General features: G+C 34.3%; 1 protein-coding gene across 1 annotated transcript in view; it reads right to left on the bottom strand.

The window, feature by feature from the left end:
- Positions 1–19425, bottom strand: part of LOC128994149 (elongation of very long chain fatty acids protein 7-like) — a 48770-nt gene extending 29345 nt beyond the window's left edge. The window contains exons 1-2 of the mRNA XM_054418470.1: positions 19379–19425; positions 1292–1321 (exon numbers count right to left, since the gene is read on the bottom strand). The gene's annotated coding sequence lies outside the window, so the exon portion shown is untranslated. The remainder of the gene's footprint in view (positions 1–1291; positions 1322–19378) is intronic.
- Between the last annotated feature and the right edge of the window lie 1559 nt (positions 19426–20984).

Genomic DNA, 20984 nt, shown 5'->3' with positions numbered 1-20984 from the left:
GTAACTGTAGGAAAAATTTAATGTGTATAATGAGTGCAAACTGCCTTTGCCCAATAGTTACACAAATAACTATTGTACCTTTCACGCCATACTTTAATATACACTTATTATGTAATGGACAACATAGTTTAGATAATGTTTCATTATATTTGGAACTTCCAAATTTTAGAATGGACCCCTTTTAAAGCAACGTTCAATATTTTTGTCAAACAATAAATGAATCAGAATACTGTATCTATGCTAAGGAAAGCAAACATCACCTTCCACTTTACTATTTTTATTATAACCTAAAGATATAAACAGATTTTGGAATAGTTATTAATTTTTGAAATCGATGAAAAGTGACATACAAAGCGAAAGACAAAAGTAACGCCAGTCCTTCATAGTTGACACTGCAACTTAAAGGATGGTCTTCTAACCAACAAATGCATAAATTTCTCTGCCATCGTATCATACGTATACAGTAGCCAGACTTTTGTAATCTTATTTCATCGAACACATGCATTCACACCTTTTACAAGCATACCTTACAATCTAACTACATTATTCTAACATATTAAAAACGTGTTACATATTTACCAGTGGAGGTGAAGGGAGAAGTTGCCGAAGAGTAGTCCGTTAAAGGATGTACACACTACCCCTACACATTCATGACAGAAATATTCGAGAAAGTTAAGGGAGAAAGTCGTAGCAGAGCGCGATCAGAAATAGAAAATAAAATTAAATGTAAACCAAAGCAACAAACGCACCATTGGGACTGGAGCAAGAGTTGTATCTCGATATTTCACCATGCTTTGAGGCAGTTAAGAATAGCTTTGGCAAATTGAATAATCTTTTACATATTTATAAGTTGCGTTTTGAATTTAATTCTGTAAATGCTACATATTTATATATCGAGTCTTTTTCTCATGAAGTTGGTCAGGTAAATTTAGGTTGATTGTCACAAAAGTTAACAAAAGGTATATAATCAACATGTCAGACAGAGTGCGGCTGCCTACAGAGATTTTCAAAATTCTGGAGTCAGTTGTGGTAGCAATTATTAGTAGCAGTGTAGTTATAAACTTATTTTAGAAAAAAAGAGAAGAATAATTAAATGTTGACCGAGTCTTAGGTTTAACGTGAATATGCTAAAGTTGCAGATATTTTTTAACACACTACTTTAACCTGTGTTTTAATCAAGGCACTGATGCAGGTTAAGGAAACAATGTGCAAGTGAATGGTATGCACAAATTTAGGACATCAAGTACAATGATCGAATTATATTATAACGATAGATAATAGTTGTACTCACTTTTAAAGAACCTCCAGTGGCAGTGAAACCCTGAAAACATAAACCAAATTTTTAGAATTTCATTTAAACTACATCCACAACAGTTAGTTTAGAGTTATATTTGAATAAGGCGTTAACAATATTTTTTTACCGAACACGATTTTATAGCTTGGCAGTTCTAAATTAAATAAATAAGCTTGGTTTAGATATTCTAAAAATAAAAATAAATTCTAAAAGCACGGTTTATAATTGGACTGTCCATCAAGTTAATATCTTTTTTTATTTTACCCTCTACCCCTATACCATCTTTTTGTAAGTTCAATCAAGTATTTTAAAACCTGCTGAATATTTTATGGACACCCGCTATATGCAGAAATTGTTTTTTCGTAAACATTTTCGAGTTTGAGTTTTGAGTTAATTTAACCTGGACCCAAATAGTGGTTTTCGAAGTAATGTGTGGATGTGTGGATGTGTCCAGAGCTATAGACAGACCCCACCTTTATTCCGATCTTGATGAAATTTGGTATGTAGGTACTAATCTATGTTATCTCCAGCATTTTTTCATATTTATTAAAGTTTAAGTTTTAATGGTGATTCCCCTATAAAATAATGGAAAAATCGGATTTTCTCGAAAATGGCCCAAACGATTTAAAAAAATATATAATGTTATAGGCCTTTAAATTCTGAAAAATGGCAAAAATCCCATTTCCATAAAAATTACGGTTCAAAGTTATTGTAACTTAATTATGTTATTTTTCCATAAACCCCATAAAATAAAATAAATATTATTTTAGAAAAAAACAGGTTTTGATTAAAGTCAATGTGTTATGGTCCTTATAATTCTAAACAAAATAGTGCAATCCCTATTGCTGTAACAATTACGGTTCAAAAGTTATTGCAACTTTCGTGATTATAAAATATCATCCTTACTCCCGTCGCTTACCCATGATAAAGGTTGTTGACAAGCTTATGGGAGAAAGTATGTGTTAGATTGCTGATGCCGTTTATGTACAAGGATATTAAACTTTGAATAGTACGAAAATTCTTCTCATCACACAGTAAAATCTAAAGCCTAATTTTATTGAGTGATTTATGTTGACCTTCAGTGCACAGATGTTGAGTAAATCTTTCTCTTTTATTTTAAGTGTGGATTTTACGTTTCTTTACTTGATAGAACCAGTTTTGAAATTGGGGTTTTATCCAGACATAGCGTACACCCCTTTTAAAACATAGGATCTAACATACAACAAATGTTTTAACAGGGATTTTGGCATAGGGTACCCCTTCTGCATGAATCGCACAGAAACCTTAAAATGTTCCTCAGTGTGGAAAATCGACAAGGAAGCATGTTAAATATATGCTAAACCTTTAAACAGCTGTCATGAACATATGACTTTTACAAACTACTACTCAGCTATTCGCAAAATTCTACGTTGTGGGTACGAAATGAGTTGGCGCATAAGTTCGTGTTCGTGCGACTAAAAACCTTAATTCAATAGTGATTATGTTGATTGTAGGGTTTTTATAAAATCATAGCTTGTTTCCGTGGATTTACCACTTCCCACCAAACCCCTGTCTGCGAAGACAAGATTGCAGTTATGTTGGTTAACTATCAATTTCACATTTTACGTTAATCTTTCGGTTTTGACATAAAATTATTTTCATTGCTGTTTTTATGGGACGTGGCTGGTATATTCGAGCGAACTTCTGTTCTGAATGAAGACGAAAGTCCAAAGTCCACCAATCATTAACGACTTTTAGCCAAAGATAATTTCATGATTCTGCGGTCTCTGAACTAATTCTTCTATCTGGTAAACAAAAAAAGGTTCTCTTATTACAACATTTACAACATTAGTATAACATTTTCTGTAAAGGGGGATTTCTTGACTGAAAACTATGGACTAGTAATACGTTTTTTGTGTAGGTGCTGAATTCGTTCACTTAATGTTAAATTAAATTTTATATTCTACGGTGTTTTATGTTATTTCCAATTGGAATAGTAACCAAACGCTTAATTGATTATTCTATGGAAAATCTCTCCCTCAATATTCATCAAACTATACCATTAATGATTACATTTCCCTGTTAATCATTATGTTTCTTCAATTCCTTAGATGGTAAATCTTTTTAAATATAATATTTTGCACTATTTGGATTTTGTGTACAGATTATTTTGTAAATGCTTATGGCTAAAAAACGCTGTAACTTACATAACTCCACTCGTACCATAGAGGCAGTCCTGACGAAATGTTGGAAATTCACTAAATGAGGGAAATTGCAGACCTAATTGACATTTTGTGTTGTTTGGTTTCGAAGGCCGCCCAATGACTTGGGGATCAGGAAGGAATTTCAGACAAATTAAGTTCCGTCGTCATTTAGGAAAAGAATGCATCGGTATTTTCCTTATTTTGCTTCTGTTTTAGAAACTGGACTGATTTGTATACAGTTGAGATTTGATTGGTTTAGCTAGAAAACACAAACATAAAGCCAAAAATCTGTTACAGCTAATAACTTAACGTTTAAATAATGTTGGCCAGACCAGCCAGACAGATCGCAACTGCGTTTACCATTATTTACCGTAATGGTATATTCCATACTTATCAAATCAAATCAAATTATCCTTTATTCATTTAAGTACAATTGTACAGGAATAGAGTCAGATCTTACAAAATAAAATGTTTTACATTGAAATAAAAATAAGACAGAGTTAAAGTTTTACTTAAAGTTTTAGGAATCCTTTGCTGATATATTTGAATCCAAGCCTTCAAATTAAATTCTCGCACTAATCAATAGAACCCTCGCAAATCTAGTTAGTCATTAAAACTTTGCAAGACACATTGTTTAGTCACAATCTTAATGACTGCTACTTAGTATACAGGGTGTTCTCACTATTGATCGTAAGATCAGACTGCATGCAAGAACTTGATAAAAGAGTAATGCCCTTTTCGTACGGTAAAAATCCTTCAGTAACCTCTCTATGGTCAGCAACGTATAATTTTGTATGCAAATCTTGTAGAAGAAGGTTCAAGTTCACACGAGATAGATGGCTGGGAATCCCACACCATCTTCAAGGATTTAGGACCACTTTGTGTTGGTAGTCGGTGTACAGAATAGGATTGTTGACATCACTGTGTCCTTTGGGGATACTGAATGTACCTTAGAGAAGAAAGAATTGCCGTAGTCATTAGTCTTCAAGATATAAACCTTAGAGACACACATTCAGAACAAATTCAGACACTTAATGAACCGTAAGTATAAATACACTATTGAGATTGATACGTAACTGAGGTGTTTTTTATGTAAATGTACATATAAGATTTTATGAGCTAGTGCAGCTGTTGTTGCTAACAAATAAAAGCTAGTACCAGGACCAAGTACACCTAGGTCCAGTGTCAAAACATGAAGAAGCTACTGACTTTTCTGTTTCAACCACAAAGGATTGAACTTCCAGATTGTTATGCGAGTACTATTACAACTTAGCTGCCCGGATGAATACACAAATCCTGCGTTCATGCATAAAAATCTGCATTAAATCTGCTATCAACATAGTGTACACTGATAACTCTACAAGGGGAATGTGTTATACATACAGATGAACACTAGTGCGTCAAGCACGACGCTGTCTAGATCTGTTGACGATACTGTATAGTGTACATGGGTGGTAAAAGCATTACTACACCAATTTGCATGCCATCACTTCTGCAATATAAGGTGGATTGGCCTCTACGCTACCGCGTTGGCCAACTGCCAAATCGGCGATACAAGCTTTGTAAACAAATATGAAGATTATCTAGGTAATATCAACAGAATTATATCTGTCTGTACACTCTTGTGTTTTTGTTACTGGACATTCTGACGTAGTTTTACAGATTTTAGCGAATTTCCCTATAGGGAAGTAGCTATTACCGTAGGTCTCATGGTAAGACTTAGGCCCGGGACCGATTTACTTTTTCATTTTAATGTCCCCAGAGGCCAAAAACACCATTCGTTCAAATTTTTATATATGTATATATATATATATATATATATATATATATATATATATATATATATATATATATATATATAGATTTATATATATATGTGTCCGTGAACACGATAACCTGAGTAATTTTTATCCGATTTTGATGAAATTTGGTTTGAAGGTGTAAGGCGGGATAAACTTGAATGAGTTCGCGATCCAGCATGATCGGACTATGGGAACAGGGTTTTATGGGGGGTTTTATGGGGTAAAAATTGGTTTTTCTCACTTCTTACCCTCAAAACACAAAATTTCCCAATTTTTCTCTAAACCTTCTTAAAGAGCTTAAAAAAACAAACAATTCAGTATATCAAAGTGTTTTTGTACGGTTATTGGTTACGGAGAAAACTAAAAAAATGGTAAATTTAAAATTCCCATGTTATTCTTATGGAGAATATTGTAAAATGTTGTAGTTTGCTTGTTTATGGATATATTTTGATCAAACTTGGCAAATTTATTTATTTTATAGTAAGCTATACATATTTTACTAAAAACACACTACTTTATTAGTTTCCTTGTAGCAGCAAACCTAGGTACTCGTTAAACCTAATGTTATTTAAATAGATCAATTGAAAATCAATTCGGCCAAATGGAAATTCGCTTAGACGGCAGGTTTGCTGCGGCGGGGGTATTTATATGTGTCGTAGTAAAGATCACGGGGTGAAATATCTAAAAAGTGGTTTCTTCTGAATAAGACTCTAAGCCAATTACTTATCTCCATAAGGTTGGAATTTAATCTATATTTTCAAGAATGGTGTCGATAATTTTACCAAACAACGTTATGCCAATGGTAACGGTTTTCAGATTTTTTTCAAAGAAAATTTACTGTATGTACAGTATTAAGGATTTATATAGATTTACGTATTTCCATGTCGATAAGTATCATTGTACTACAATAGCTGTACTTTGTAGCATAATAGGTATGAAAAGCTAATGAAAATATAGAACTTCCATAGTAGAACCACACCATATGGGTGAGTAGCTTTGATGTCTCAAAATATCCCCTTATAAAACAATGTTCTCTGTACTCCCTTATAAAAGCATAGTCTACTATAATTGGGCAAGGGATACACAGGATGTACTCGAGGAGTATTCAAAGTCAATGACGTTGTAACGCATATGGCATGGCGTGGTCATTGGTCCTTGGGACTTTGCAGTGATTTTATGTGCCACTTTTAATAGATCCGAATGGATAATTAGCTCATAAAATGAGTCGTTAAATATTAAGGAACATCGTAGTTCCAACAACGTGCAACGTTCCATACGTACGCGAACAACCCCTTTATCAACTTTATCTATATAAATTTCACTATTTATCAACACGCAAATATAACCTGAGAAAAGTGTGTAGCTTTTTGGTGGCTTGAAACTGGACCCAGCTGTCCTTGGGGCTTTTAGATGGTCCTGACTAATGAAACAGCTGGTTCACTAACAACGCTACACAATGCATCACAATCCATTCTACACTCATCATCTTCTATATATATAATTCCGTAAGTCAAATTTTTGTAAAGAAATTGTGAGTCTTATTTTAAAGGTCTTGACGTGAATTTTGAGGGAAAACTATTCATTTTTCTTATTTTTTTACCATAAATTCGCAACAGAATAAAACTTTTCCCATTAAAACAACATGGGGTTTAATTTGTTTACATCTTTTGAAATTAAAACAGCTGTGCCACAGATTTGAAAACAGTGATCAATACACGCATTTACTTTTAGCCAGTCAACTATGAAATGTATACTATAATAAAACTGAAATATTGAAGACTAGCTGAGTACCCGTCCTTCGTACGGGGTTGGTATATAATGCTTATTGTAGTTAAATACTCGTCCTACTCGTGCTTTGCATTTGCAATGAGAGAGGGCACGTTTTGAGAAAAATTGGTTTACTATAATCTACGGTATACTATAGTATATAGAATATCTACCATAGCCATAATGTTCTACCACTTCACCTAAGCAATAAAAAGAAGTAAAGTTCTCACACTCAGGTTTGTTGCTGCTTGGTTCAAATTAGCTGTTGTCATAAATTGTATAAAGAACTAATGGTGCTGCACCCTGTTGGTAAACCGTATAACCTTTTAATGCTATTGAATATCATAGAAACAAATTGTGTAGTTGAAACAGCTGGCAAAATTATTTAATTCCTTTTAAATATACTCATAAGGTTAACATGGGAAACTCTAGAGCCGCTGGGGCAGAGCCCGAAAGGATTTTTGAGGTAAGAATATGTCTATATGTTAATCGGGAATGTGAGCTATCATCATACCAAATTTCAACACAATCCGACCAGTAGTTAATGCGTGATTGAACTTTAAACAAACAAACAAACAAACAAATAAACAAACAAACACACAAACTTTCACATTTATAATATTAGTATGATTAGTCGGAAAATTCTTTGTTTATATATAAATCCTATACTCAAGTTTCATTTTTTTATGCTTTTACGTTATTGTCGAGTTAAAGGAATAAACGACATAGAATAAATATTCTGTATAAATAATCAAAGAGTCGAAATTAAATCTAACTTCTTTTTTGTTTTTATTTTTAAATCATATGTTCAAGTTTATCTTAAATGATGTTGTTTTCTTTATATTTCTACACATTTTAAGGTTAAGGTTATGTAAATATATAAAACTAAAATAACCTATAAATGTTATTGGTTCTAAAATGGTGTATTTGCATTCCTTCGTAAGTAATTTTTTTTAGTGCAGTGAATATACAACGCAGAGTAATCATATTCGATCATACTTTTATAAAATCACCAGGGATTCAAGATGTTTTGGTATGTAGGCTGCTGGATATATATTCTTTTCATTATAAGTACTGTAATTAATATGAACGCCAGGGGAATACCACAAAGGCGGGGAACTGTTCATAGGAATGACAGTGCGCGTAGGAGAGCAAGAGTAGATAATGACGAACTTAATCAAGAAATGTTAGTACAACCCCTTTTTAGGAGACCCATGGTAGACGAGAGAAATGTAAAGATCCATGATGCAGGATTACTGGACCAAGAGTGCATTCAATGTAGTGCTCTTCATTTTTGAGAAGAACTAACGAATAATCATTTTATGACATGTTGCCATAACGGACTTATTAACCTTCCTCAGTCAAAAACTAATGTAGAACTTAAAAGTTTGTTTGAAGAGAGCCCACAACTGTATAAATTCATTCGACAATGCAACAGTGCGATGGCTTTTGCTTATTTTTCAGCCAGTAAGAAAGATATTCCAGGAAAAGGGCCATACTGTTTCAAAATTCAAGGACAGATTTATCGTTCAATCTCAGATTTGCTGCCTCAACATGATGAAGACCCCGTGTATGGCCAATTGTACATTATTGACACATCAACAGCAACAGAAATTCGTCAAAGGTGTCGAGAAAATAGTGACTTAAAACCTGAAATATTGTCAAAACTAGCTGAAATTCTATTAGAAAATCCATTTGCACAAATTTACAAAAGAGCTTCGGAAGAAATGGTTGTACAAGGTGACAGTGAATTAGAACTTAGGTTTGTAGACAGGATAAATATGGATCGTCGTAGGTATAATAAGCCTACTGCAGATGAAATTGCAGGCGTCTTCAATTCATCTGAAGGCGAACCTCCAATGAATTTTTAAAATTCCAAACAGGGAAGCTTTTATTTATCCTCATTAACCACAAGACCAAAGCTACCTTAGTAAACCAGTATTTATTCACAAACAATGATATGTTTGCTGCCTTTTCATGTTAAACCACTGGAGTGATTCAAATTATTTATTGAAAATGACATCAACAAAAGCAAACAAAGAAGAACAACAAACTGGTTTTTACACAAAAGATATGGTGTAGGGATGCCTATTCTGACACATGGATAATGTTATTCTGAGTTTGTTTAAATACCGGTATTGCAAAAAGTTGTTTTACATTTGAGCTTTTTAGGGACTTATGTCCCTACAAGCCACTAGTTTACTAATATTTGGGTTAAAATACGCACAGATGTTGCGTCCCCATTTCAAATTATAGTAATATCAAAGGGAGTATTTTTTATCTATGGTAATATCATGAAATGTGTCTTTCATTGTTTTGTTTGGAATCATAATACGTACATCAAAAGTCACGATCATTGTTTATTTGTATAAACGGTCTGGGATCAAATTTAAAGTTGGACTAAGTATTTTCAATTTAACTTCTATATCACCGATAGCTAGATGTAGATAAGATGTCTATTAGTCTATGTTTGGGAATTTAACAAGCTTTAACAATGGAAATGTCAATCCTTATACACGTTAGTGCATTTTAGTGTATATCGTATCAAGAATAATTTATAATCTCCAATAATCATATCGCTATACTAACATTATATGTTTATTTCAGCTCCTAAAACTTCATTACATAAAATAAATGCTCTATTATGAACTTCCTCAACGATTTTTGACTCTTGTGGATCAGTCGAGGGCATTTTAAGGTATTATGCCCAGTAATGTTTACTTCAGTTTGTGTCTTACGGCTGTAAAAATCCACCTATACGTAAACTATTGTTTATTCTCTTGTACAATACTGTATACTATTAATGTAAAAGCTAATAGATTATATTTTTAACGTTCGACCAAAATTTAGGGAAGTACGTCCAGTCATCTGTTCACTCAAGATGGACCGATCATGCTTCATATCCACCACTATGATAAGAAATCTACTTGCAGTATCCAAAGTCAATGTTAATTTATACAGTCGTTTACCCTTGGAAGACGGGAGTTAATTTTTACGGTATTTTACTTGCCACAACAATTACGTGATTTCACGAACCTGTTGCTGATATTGAGGTCAGCAGTTCACAAGTCTGCAGATTCCTCAGCACCCAGCTGACGACTCAGCATTGACCTAGAGTACACGTCATACTTGCGACAGAAACACAACGAGTCAACACTGTTTGTAATCATACTATTTGTTTCTACATTGAAAACATGTTGAAATCAATAGTTGTGAGTGTTTACTTGATCTTTGACACTATTGGAGTTTTCTGAGGTCTTTGTAGAGAACACCCAAACCCTGGTCTTGTTCTCCTAACGTGGACCTTTTATTTGATAGCGCTACAATGGCAGATAGAATTTGGGTTCAACATAGGCTCAGCTTGATATTGAACAAGCAAAAGATTTCTCGATAGCCAAGTGTTAATAGCACTCACCTTCAAAATCTGAAGTTAGCTAGTTTGATCCCAACGGTACTCATATACCGTATCATTTGGCTGCAAGTTGATAATACATTTTCACATAAGGTCAACAATGACAAGTCTCAAGGTTTAGTCCTTCTTCTGCAGATGAACGAACAAGTAAAAACTGACAATAATTAGAAAAACACGTAACTCTAAATTCAAACAAAAAATGTTTTCAACGTAGACGGTAACGAAAGCATTTCATCTTCATCTATTTCTTTGATTCATTACTACATAGGTCACAAGTTCTTGGAGAGAGGTTGAGTGCATTGTTGGATTCACCACTGTTTACAACCTGCCTGGTCCACTTTTGAGACTCAGTGGAATTTTCCACAGGACCAGTCTCATACTTCTGCAGCAGATATTCTTCTACAACCCACATTGTGAGGTGTTTTTGGGACTGTTCTAGGACTTTGCTCTCTTCTGCCAAACACCCTCAGTCACTTTTCGTCACCTCCAGTTTGCAGCGTTCTGCTCTCATTCCCATCTCTCGTTCACATACTCGCGGTTATCGATGTTACCTTCCGGTCCCAAAACCGGTCGGACCACTGCAAGGTCGATACGACTCCTACTCGACGATTTGCGTACAACCGGCTACTTTTAGTACGTAAAATTTTGAACGATTAATTTTTGTGAAGTCGCAAATACTGTCGATTTTATTCTCTTCCATAAGATGCTCTGAATAACACTGCAAAATGTTATGAGTCTATGTTGTTAGTCTATGGGTGAGTTGGCAGTGCTGTGTAGCGTATACTACATGCTGATGTGTTATGTATGTTCATGTAAACTAATCGCCTATGTTTTTACCATGGTTGGACAGAACTATGTGAGATTTATAACTCTTTTGCCTACGCTCTATACCAAACTTGACTATACATCACCATGAAAATCATATAGCCAGTTTTAGAATAAATGTTATCGTAATTAAATTGCTACTTAGACAATGTTTTCTGGAGCCAAATCCTACTGATTTCGGTCGTCATTGCTAAATTGTCATCTCAGTCCCAGACAAACTTAGAGAGCCATTCGCTCTAACATTTTCTATTTTACGTCACAGTCTCTCAAACTAAGATATTTTTCAACAGACCACTTTTTACGGTTTGCTGATATGTTGTATTTAAAATTCTTAAAATGGCCATTTAGGTAGGATGTGTACCCTAGTTACCAAAATGCCGTGCATATACTTCTTCAACGTAAAATACAACATCTGACGATCTCACAAGAAACCTAGCTAAATAAATTACGTTAAAATTGAATTGATTAAAATCGTGATGCATTTTGTTTTGTTTTTTTTTCATTCCTAATACACATGTAGTTTCCTTCACCCTGCCCTTCACCAAACCACGACATTCTGTTTTGTTACCTGCCCAACAGATCTGGGCACTACTAGAGTAAGAGTATCACAAACCTACAATGAAGATTGCCAAGGGTACTGTAGAATATGGGCACAATGCCTGGTGTTAGGCCTACTATTTTTGCGTAACTACAGAGAATTAATTATGAAACTCATTAGCTTAATTTTAATGTACTAATTATCAATTAATTATTTTGCCAACCTGCAAAGATTTGCCATGTTATTACACATTGTTAGAAAATCAGGACGCGCCACATACGGGATCCCGCATTGGTAAATCACATATCGGAAACCCTCGTTGCGTCATAGGAAGCAGGGTTGCCAATATCCCCGACGGAAGACAGGGAGTACGAAGGCAAATGTTTGATGGTCACTTGAGGCAACGAGTCAACACTGGAACACTTCTCTGGGAGTTATTGCAGAAAACCAACAAAATATTGAGCAACCGGTGGATTAGGTGCGGTAGTGATATGCCTTCTCATTGAAAACTACATTTGTTGACTCTGGAAGCATGACTTAGTAAATACAGGAGATTAACTTGTGTAAACATCTGTGTCATTTGCAGTATTAGGCCTATACTACTAAATCTACGTTGTTGTCAAAGCTATCAATTGTTGTAAGCTACCTATGCTAATATTTTCAAGACATTTTTGAAAAATTGATTTAACGAAAAGGATATTGGACCGTCTGTATTTTGTGAAAAGAGTGCCAATATAAGAAACCTATCTTCCTAACAATGTGTACATCTATGAAAAATGGGACATTATAGTGACTGGTTAGTTGAGTGTTTACAATTATGGACCGTTTCCGGTACAAACTGAGAAAATTCAGTAGCTGTTTGATGGTGGCAAACCGGGCCAAAACTGTCCTTGATCATTAGGCTTTTAATAAAAGGCTCTCTCAAAGAAATATTTGATTTGAGTAAGTATCAAAGTTAGACAGGAAATTAGACTCTTCCTATATTCACATACGCTCCAAAATACAGGGGACGTGCTGAAAGTTCTGAAAGTGATAACAGTAGTTATCTTTCTTTCTGACACCCTACTAATAGAATATACAGACTGTCCATAAGTAGCTTTAAAGTTGATTTAACTAGCGAATTGGCATGCGTATTCTACAAATGATGGAAAGTTTTAAATTTCAAAAGCGACCAAGGATCGATAGAAAATGTTATTACCTAATCACTTAGGCCAAAAACTAATCTACGCCGACGGATGGGGGGAGTATCAACCAACATTGTAGCAAAACAACCGAAGACCCAACCTTGGACTTCAGTCTAATTGGGTGCCTAGAGGTTTCACTTTCTCAGACGATTATACGATATTGTTATGGCTTCAGAAACATACAACTCATATACTGTAATGGGACCTTCTAAACCGGGGATTTTATGCAATTATGATCACGCAACTAACTGCAGACTAAAATGTAAGTGATTAAAGTCTAGAGCATTCTGCCGGGATTCAGGTTGACTAACATCTGTGGGAATTCTTGTATGGAACGTTTTGTAGTATAACCAATGTAATCAAAATTTGTGTGGGCAGAACTTTTCGACGATTGAAAGTGCTGTTACGACATATTCAAACCATGTACCCACGACCATTTTTTGAGACTGAGACCTTTTGAGATTTTTTGACTTTTTTGACCTTTTGTTTTTGGTTTGATTTTTTGAGACTGTAACGTACTTTGGTTACTGCTTCCAAGAAGATTTGGCATCGACTTTTGTGAAAGATTTTGGATGTAGCAAATAGACTTCCCTGCAGTGAAAAAGCTTAGCCGATAACACTTCATGATATGTATTTAGATTAAATCCCCCCCCCCCAACAAAATTTAGGTTATATTTTACGGTTCACGTTAAAGTTTGTAAAGCTATTTATAAAGGAAAGTCTAGTTTGATCCAAATTAGATTAATAATTTAACTCCCATTGAACAATTTAAGCTGAATCCATAACCCTTCTTTTCATTCTGTAACTGCGCTACAAATAACCTCAAACTTGAAGCTGGAACCACTCTGTTATTCAATCTGTTTTCATTTTCTTACTGTCTCTATCAATACATTTTAGTCTTCTGACAAGTTTGTTTGAGAAACTGATACTGTAAACGTCTAGTGCTTTAAATATGCATTCATTGTATCAGGGTCCTCTAGAAGCACGCGTCTTCGAAATTATGTTTCAACGAGAACTCAATTCCAACTTTGTCGGAGACGACTTGTGACTAATCCTCGATTGTCGGGGTCGTCCAGTCGTCCACTCCAAGTGTCGGACCTTGGACTTGCAGCTTCCGCGACACTCCAGTCCCGTTCTTGTCAGGACCATTTCATGTCCGGCCCGGCAAACACGTTGTCCTTTGGTTCTCGCATGGATTTGAACAAAAAGTTTCATCTTGTTGGATCATTTGTTGTCCGGTGCACAGTGTTATTTGGCCCTTTGAAAGCTTCGAGCAAATTATTCGCTTTTAGTTTTCTCTTTGGCAGTTTTCTTACTTATGAACTTAAAGTTCATTTTCGCTAGGTGTTCCGGGATGAAAACAAATTTGAGGTGCTGTAAGACGATCTGGACGAGTATCAAGATAAATAATGTTAAAGGTTGCTGCCTTGCTGCCAAAGTTTCTACTTATCCATGAAATAATCAAAGTACATTTAGTGTATAGCCCTGTCTATTTATAAATATAATTTTTTTATGTTTCATTTACATGTACTGTACTATAATGTTGTGGTCTTAAGCTACAATAGTGCTGAACAACACGTCATTATCACGAAGTCTCGATACTTTTAAGATACCTTCATGAAATCGTAAAAATGAATGATCTCTGATTCGTTTATAATATTTATACTATACATAAAAAAGAAAGCTAGCTAAAAACCTGAAGTAACTCTAACTATACACTGGCATGATTTGTCAGCTATAAAGTTATCATGAGGTTCACAGTAAATTATTCAGCTGAGCTCCCAAATATTGTTAAGTCATATTATTTACCTTTTACATGAGTTATGTTGGAGTCAAACAATTGTAATGAGCCATTACCGAATAACTACCAACTACCACACTTGATTGCGTTCTCTAGCAAAATCGCATCTCATTCTATTAATCTGGATACAGGAAATCATATATCATCCGGAGATGATCCAACTATGATGTTTATTCTCGTCTTTAATGAGGTTAAAAGCCATTGCTTGTCCATTTTGTCACGGTTAAAATAGAATATTAATGGTCTACCATTCTGTACAATATAGTTTAAATCCAGCAGAAAATGACTGTTTAAAAAACTCAAACTCTTGGATGAATTCGTTATCGAAAATATTGTGGCTCTTCCTAATTTTAAGTGGTTATTTGTGATGATAATTTGCTTAAGCTGGTGCTTCTGTTCAAGGAAACATATTAGGTATACCATTCCCATTTTAAATAATAAATGTTTTCTCTTTGGGAGAAAATATGTAAACGAGACACCATACTTTCTTTTAAATTTAAGAATATATGCTGCAATTCATGGTAAGACACTAATATGATAAAGACCCATACCTTCCTTTTCTTTCTTGTCCCTCACGCATTTAACCCAATATCCTAATTAATTTTGCTTAGTAATTTTGTTGTTGTTATGCAGAAGATTATGTTTAGTTATAAGTTCATATGTATTTATGCAGTTTATTTTTGGGTTAATAAAGCACTTTTTCATTTCATTCATTTCATTTCATTCATTTAACCCAATATCCAAGTAAAAACTTTTAAGATTCGTGTTGATGAATCACCCTTAACAATCCTCCATCTATGCTAAAAACCACTCAGAAACAGATCTCGTCGTAACAATTGTCTCAAAAACAGGATTTTCCACGGTGTCGAAACTCTCGTATCAACATAGCAACAATGTGAACGACAGCTCAACAATGTCATATAATCGCAGCTAAACCAGCTGATGCCGTTGTATCAACAGAAGTTGCATTGCATTAAGGTAATCGTCGGAAGAAAACACTGCTTCAAGGCCACCACCCATGACTCAGTATCACCTACTGGAGACGATTATACTTGAACTTTGCTTGATCCGTGAATACCTTCCGTGACGCCTGCGCAAACCGATTTGTAAACTCGGTAGAGAGGTCACTTAAGAAGTTAGTGGGTGTCTACATTTCCGGAGAGATGATAAAAAAAGAAGAGGTCGCTTCTACAATGCTATTGTTTTGTTTCTTATCTACGCCAGTTGAATTTTGCATGAAGGAATCGAATGAAATGTCGAAAACCATCAAATCGTTGTGGATGCACCTCCGGCACTCATCCTCTGTCGAAGTTCGAGAGGCAAACAACCTACATTAAAATTTTTAAGTGATCAAATGGGTCGTGTTTTCATACAGTGTGTACTACCGGGATATCGTAACAGGTGTCTGATTGTGTTCACTAATAAATGATTACACTAGATTTAAGATCACACTAAACTTTGAGCTATTGAGAGTGTATTAATGTGTGATAAATGAGATGTCTCTTTACACAGAGCTCTGATAAGTGTCAACTATTGCCAAAACAAATCCGTTTGATTGGGAAGTCGCTTATTACAAATCTAATAGGGGTGTAAGTAAAAGAAAATGCAACAGAACGAGAGGACATTTAATAATACGCTGATAGCTGTGTACTACGCTTGAACGACTCCGGCTCAACAATAGGATTTTGATAGATTTCAAAGAAACAGTGCTAACGGTTGTTTACCAAATCAATTGCTACGCGGTTAGTTACTTTTTACAATGACGGGTGTCTAAATTGAAGGATTAAGAGTATAACATTTTTTCCCACACAAACACAACAAATGTTGAATCATTGTCCACGCATTGAACCGCATTGAACTAAGGATACAAAATATCGTTGCACTAATAAATAATTGTATGGCTTATTGGAAACTGAAAAAATCATTCACTTGGTGACCTACCCGGTTCTAAATTATTTGGGTACCATGCATATTGTCTATTCACAGCTTGCACTGCTAATATATACCAGAATAGTTTGATAACTCTTACAATCCCTCCTCATTTTAAGTGTTTATTGTTTAATTTGACTACACTGAGATGAGTTTATTTTTGTTATTGTAAGCTTTATCCTTTATCCTATAACATGACTAAGACGGGTGGCGTCGTCCTGTAATCTAGCTACTAGGAGGTCACGAATTGTGGATATGTGTAGGCATGCACTGTGGATGCGATACTCCCTGGTGTGGATTAACGACCTCACGGGTGAGTACTACGACTATCCGCAGTACTATCCTAATAATTAGACCAATTCGTATATACCAAAGGCAAAAATGTGGTTCGGATTCCACTATAAACTGTAGGTCCTAGCTGTATGGGCTATTAATTACCAGCTGTGTCTAAGGAATATGTCGGCCTTAGTCACTAACGAGCTCGTAATAAACACAAGATTTGTCCTACCAACATAACTTAACAACACACAGATTAACTTTAGATTTATATAAAATGTCAATTAGGTTATGTTTGCTTTTTATGGTTATGTTATTTGCGTACCGGATCCCCAGCTGAGGTTAGTGTAGAAATGCAGTGAAATCAGCTGATTAGAGAGCTGGAATTATCCATTCCCACTCTATAGCGGCAATGATCTATTTTGCGTACTGTTTACATGTATTTCATAATTTCCATGCAGTTGTAGAACCAAAATAAAATAACGAAAATGTTTAATAATCAGAGGGCACTATACATACCGGGCCAATTTGTGGTCAATTCACTAGCCCGACTTTTTCATTAAAAACAGATGAATGGATTTACCATTGCAATGATTCACTCCAGGATGGGTAATTTAAGGTTAGGATGAGTGTTATAAATTACAGGATGTTCGCTCTAACCTCAGCTAATTTCTTATCTGGAATCATTTACGTAAAGCCTAATCATTAATGCTGGGTTCTGGAAATGAGTGGTCAATTTTGTCCTACCGACGTTGTCTTTGTGTTTTTTTTTTCAACCGCCATCTTGGAACACATTTTAAATGACAATGATTATGACAAATATTTCCAATTTTTTCTTTAGTAAACAAAAGAATCATGCAGGGGTCCCTTTGAATATATTTTTACGGTTGTCCAAAAATACTTTGTTCACGAATCCACATGTAAGTATAAAATAATATAAATGAAAGTTTATAATATTTTTTAACACAAAATAATTGGTTAATATTATGTCCTATTTAAATAAACACCACCATGTATCTGATCAATGTGTAAAATTTTTTTTGTTATTTCATCTCACACACACAAAAATAATGGTAAATAAACTGTATTGACAGTTTATTTTGTTTTCTTAATGTTTCTTAATGTAAAACGTGTACTTTTTCCTACAATCTATGACAATCTTTGTACTCTAGTGTTTTTTCTCTGGTGTTTTTTTATCGACGATTATTGGTTTTAAATTGTCTAATACTGTTTCACTACTTAAATTGTAAATTGTTTGGAAATATTCCTCTTTTCCTAATTTTCAGGTTTCAGGAACAATCCTTTATTATGTCCAAGGTTGAGTTGAGTCGTGTTGTTAATTATAACACAAACAATTTACAGTGAGGTCGCGTAATCTTGGAGGTCTAATTAATTGCGTGTAATCGAGTTAATTGAAAGTTATTTTTGATTTGACACACACAATAATAAAACGTGTGTGTCAATGTATCGGGAATACTTCCTTCAAAGTTACTCCTTTTGCTGCTAAACTCGAAGATTTTGTTGCATTTAAAACATTTTTAAAGCTATGTTTGTAGGTATTATATTTTTTGTGTTATAATTACATATAAAATAGTCGAATAACAAACATTTTAATCTCCGTAATCGATTTATTGTTGAAGGTGAGATCAGTAAAGCCCTATTGATAAAATTATAAATTATAATTACAGTCATTATTAACACTTGTTTAAATGTGTTGTAAGTGAATGCTTCTAAAATTGGTATTGTGCATGTACAATTACATTTACCGTACAACAAAGGTGTAATGTGTAATACAATCCTATCGTAAATTTCATTATGTATAACAATACAATTTTAAAACAGAATAATCAAAATTATTTTAATTAAAAATAAATACAACTAAGATATAAATAAACCTATGTTTTAATTTAGGAGTTCACGCAATAGGGCTGCTGATATATTGAATTATTGTAGCAAATAAAGTACAACTGAGCACCCTGAATACTATTATAAAAAATAAAAATATATATATAGTATTCAGGGTGATCAGTTGTACTTTATTTACTACAATAATTTAAAATAAACCTATATCGTTATTGTCATGTATTGTCATTGTAAAAAACTGGGATTTAATATTCACTTGTGTTGGCTAAAACAAAAATATATAATTAGTGTAAGTATACACAGTATTTATTTTTACTGTACAACTAACCTATCGAACAACCTATTTTTCAATTTGTAATATATATATACCACAATTAATTAAAAAAAAATATAGAAATTAAAACTAATTAAGTATTTGAAACCAACATAACTTATAATTTAACTCAACTACAATAGGCCTACCCTTTAACTAAGTTACTCATAGAAAATAGATCACTATGTTACCTGGATATCAGCGACTCCTTGGTAGACCACTCCACACTACGACCGGACAGTAACTGCCAACTGCTACGGCGAGGTAGAGGTTGCTGAGCCACCGGGGCTGAGCCCCCCACCACCACCGCGACCTGATAAGAGATAACAGAGGGATTCAGGTGCGGAGGAAATCGCCGCGTATCCCATTATTGATAACAGGTTACACTGAATAACAAGTGTTGATTTCCGCCATTGAATATGTTTAAATGTGAATATGCTCGGTTATGGAGGGATGGGTTCGAATATTGTAAAAGGCAGTAGAAATTGTGATGCTAACTAAACTTATTAGGGTCCACCTCCATTTTAGCGAATTTCCCATATAGGGAATAAGCTATTACCGTAGTACTCATGGTAAGACCTGGACGCGGGACCGATTTTTTTTTCGTTTTGAGGTCCCCAGAGGCCAAAAACACCATCCGTTCAAATTCATATATATATATATATATATTTATATATATATATATTTATATATATATATATATTTATATATATATGTGTGTGTCCGTCAGCACGATAACTCGAGCAAAAATGATCCGATTTTGATTAAAATTGGTACAAACGTGTAAAAGTACGTTTATTCGAACGAGTTCTCGATCCAGCATGATCGGACCATGGGAACGGGGGTTTACGGGGGGTTTTATGGGGTAAAAATAGGTTTTTCCTATTTTTGACCCAAAAAACATCAAATTTAGCAATTTCTTTCCAAACCATTTTGTAGAGCTTAAAAAACAAATAATTTAGTATAATGAAGCGTTATTATGCGCCTAATGGTTACGGAGAAAATTCCAAAAAATTGTAAATTTAAAATTCCCATGTTATTCTTATGCAGAATAAGTAAACTGTTGTAGTTTGCTTGTTTGTGAACATATTTTGATCAAATTTGGAAAAGTTTTTATTTCTTACTAACTATCTAGGCCTACACATTTTACAAAAAAAATCAGTTTTACCCTCCCTGATGCAGCAAACCTAAGTACTTGTTAAACTAATTCTATTTAAATCAAGAATAAATGTTATATTTTTAAGTAGACATTTCAGTGTAAATCCAATCAGTCAAATGGAAATTCGCTTAGTCTGCAGGTTTGCTGCGGCGGGGGTATTAATAAGTTTCCAGGTTTTCTCCGAAAAACTTTGTAGATTTTCTCAAGCCCTGTATTTATCACTGAAATGTAGAGTAAATCCAAATAATTTACAACAGCAGCATTATTCGAGCTGGTCTAGTGGTAGAGCGCGGGACTTCGGTCCCTAAGGTCTTGGGTTCAAATCCCACCAAACCAATGGATTTTATCCGAGTGATAATGCCGCAACCCCTAGGTCTATCCTGAAGTAATGTGAAAAGCGATCCCGGGCTAGAGACTAGCGTCCAATAGCGAGCCCTCTGATATTGCAAATGTTTTACAAAGAATGTGTTTTATTCCACAAATAATGCGGTTTAAATGAATAGATAATTGCACGAGGTAGTATAATTTTTAAACTACCATAAATTAGCGTCATGTACAGTTTTTTTTTTCTGTTCTAGGTTTATTACATAACTCAGTAAACTTCGTTTAAAATGTACCGACACAAAATATTTGTTAAT

The sequence above is a fragment of the Macrosteles quadrilineatus genome, unplaced genomic scaffold (assembly GCF_028750875.1).
Source record: "Macrosteles quadrilineatus isolate MER2022 unplaced genomic scaffold, UCM_ALF_1.0 Scaffold_5__1_contigs__length_97177068, whole genome shotgun sequence".
NCBI lineage: Eukaryota > Metazoa > Arthropoda > Insecta > Hemiptera > Cicadellidae > Macrosteles > Macrosteles quadrilineatus.
The sequence above is the reverse complement of the archived record's forward strand: the minus strand, read 5'-3'. Positions and strand labels throughout refer to the sequence as shown.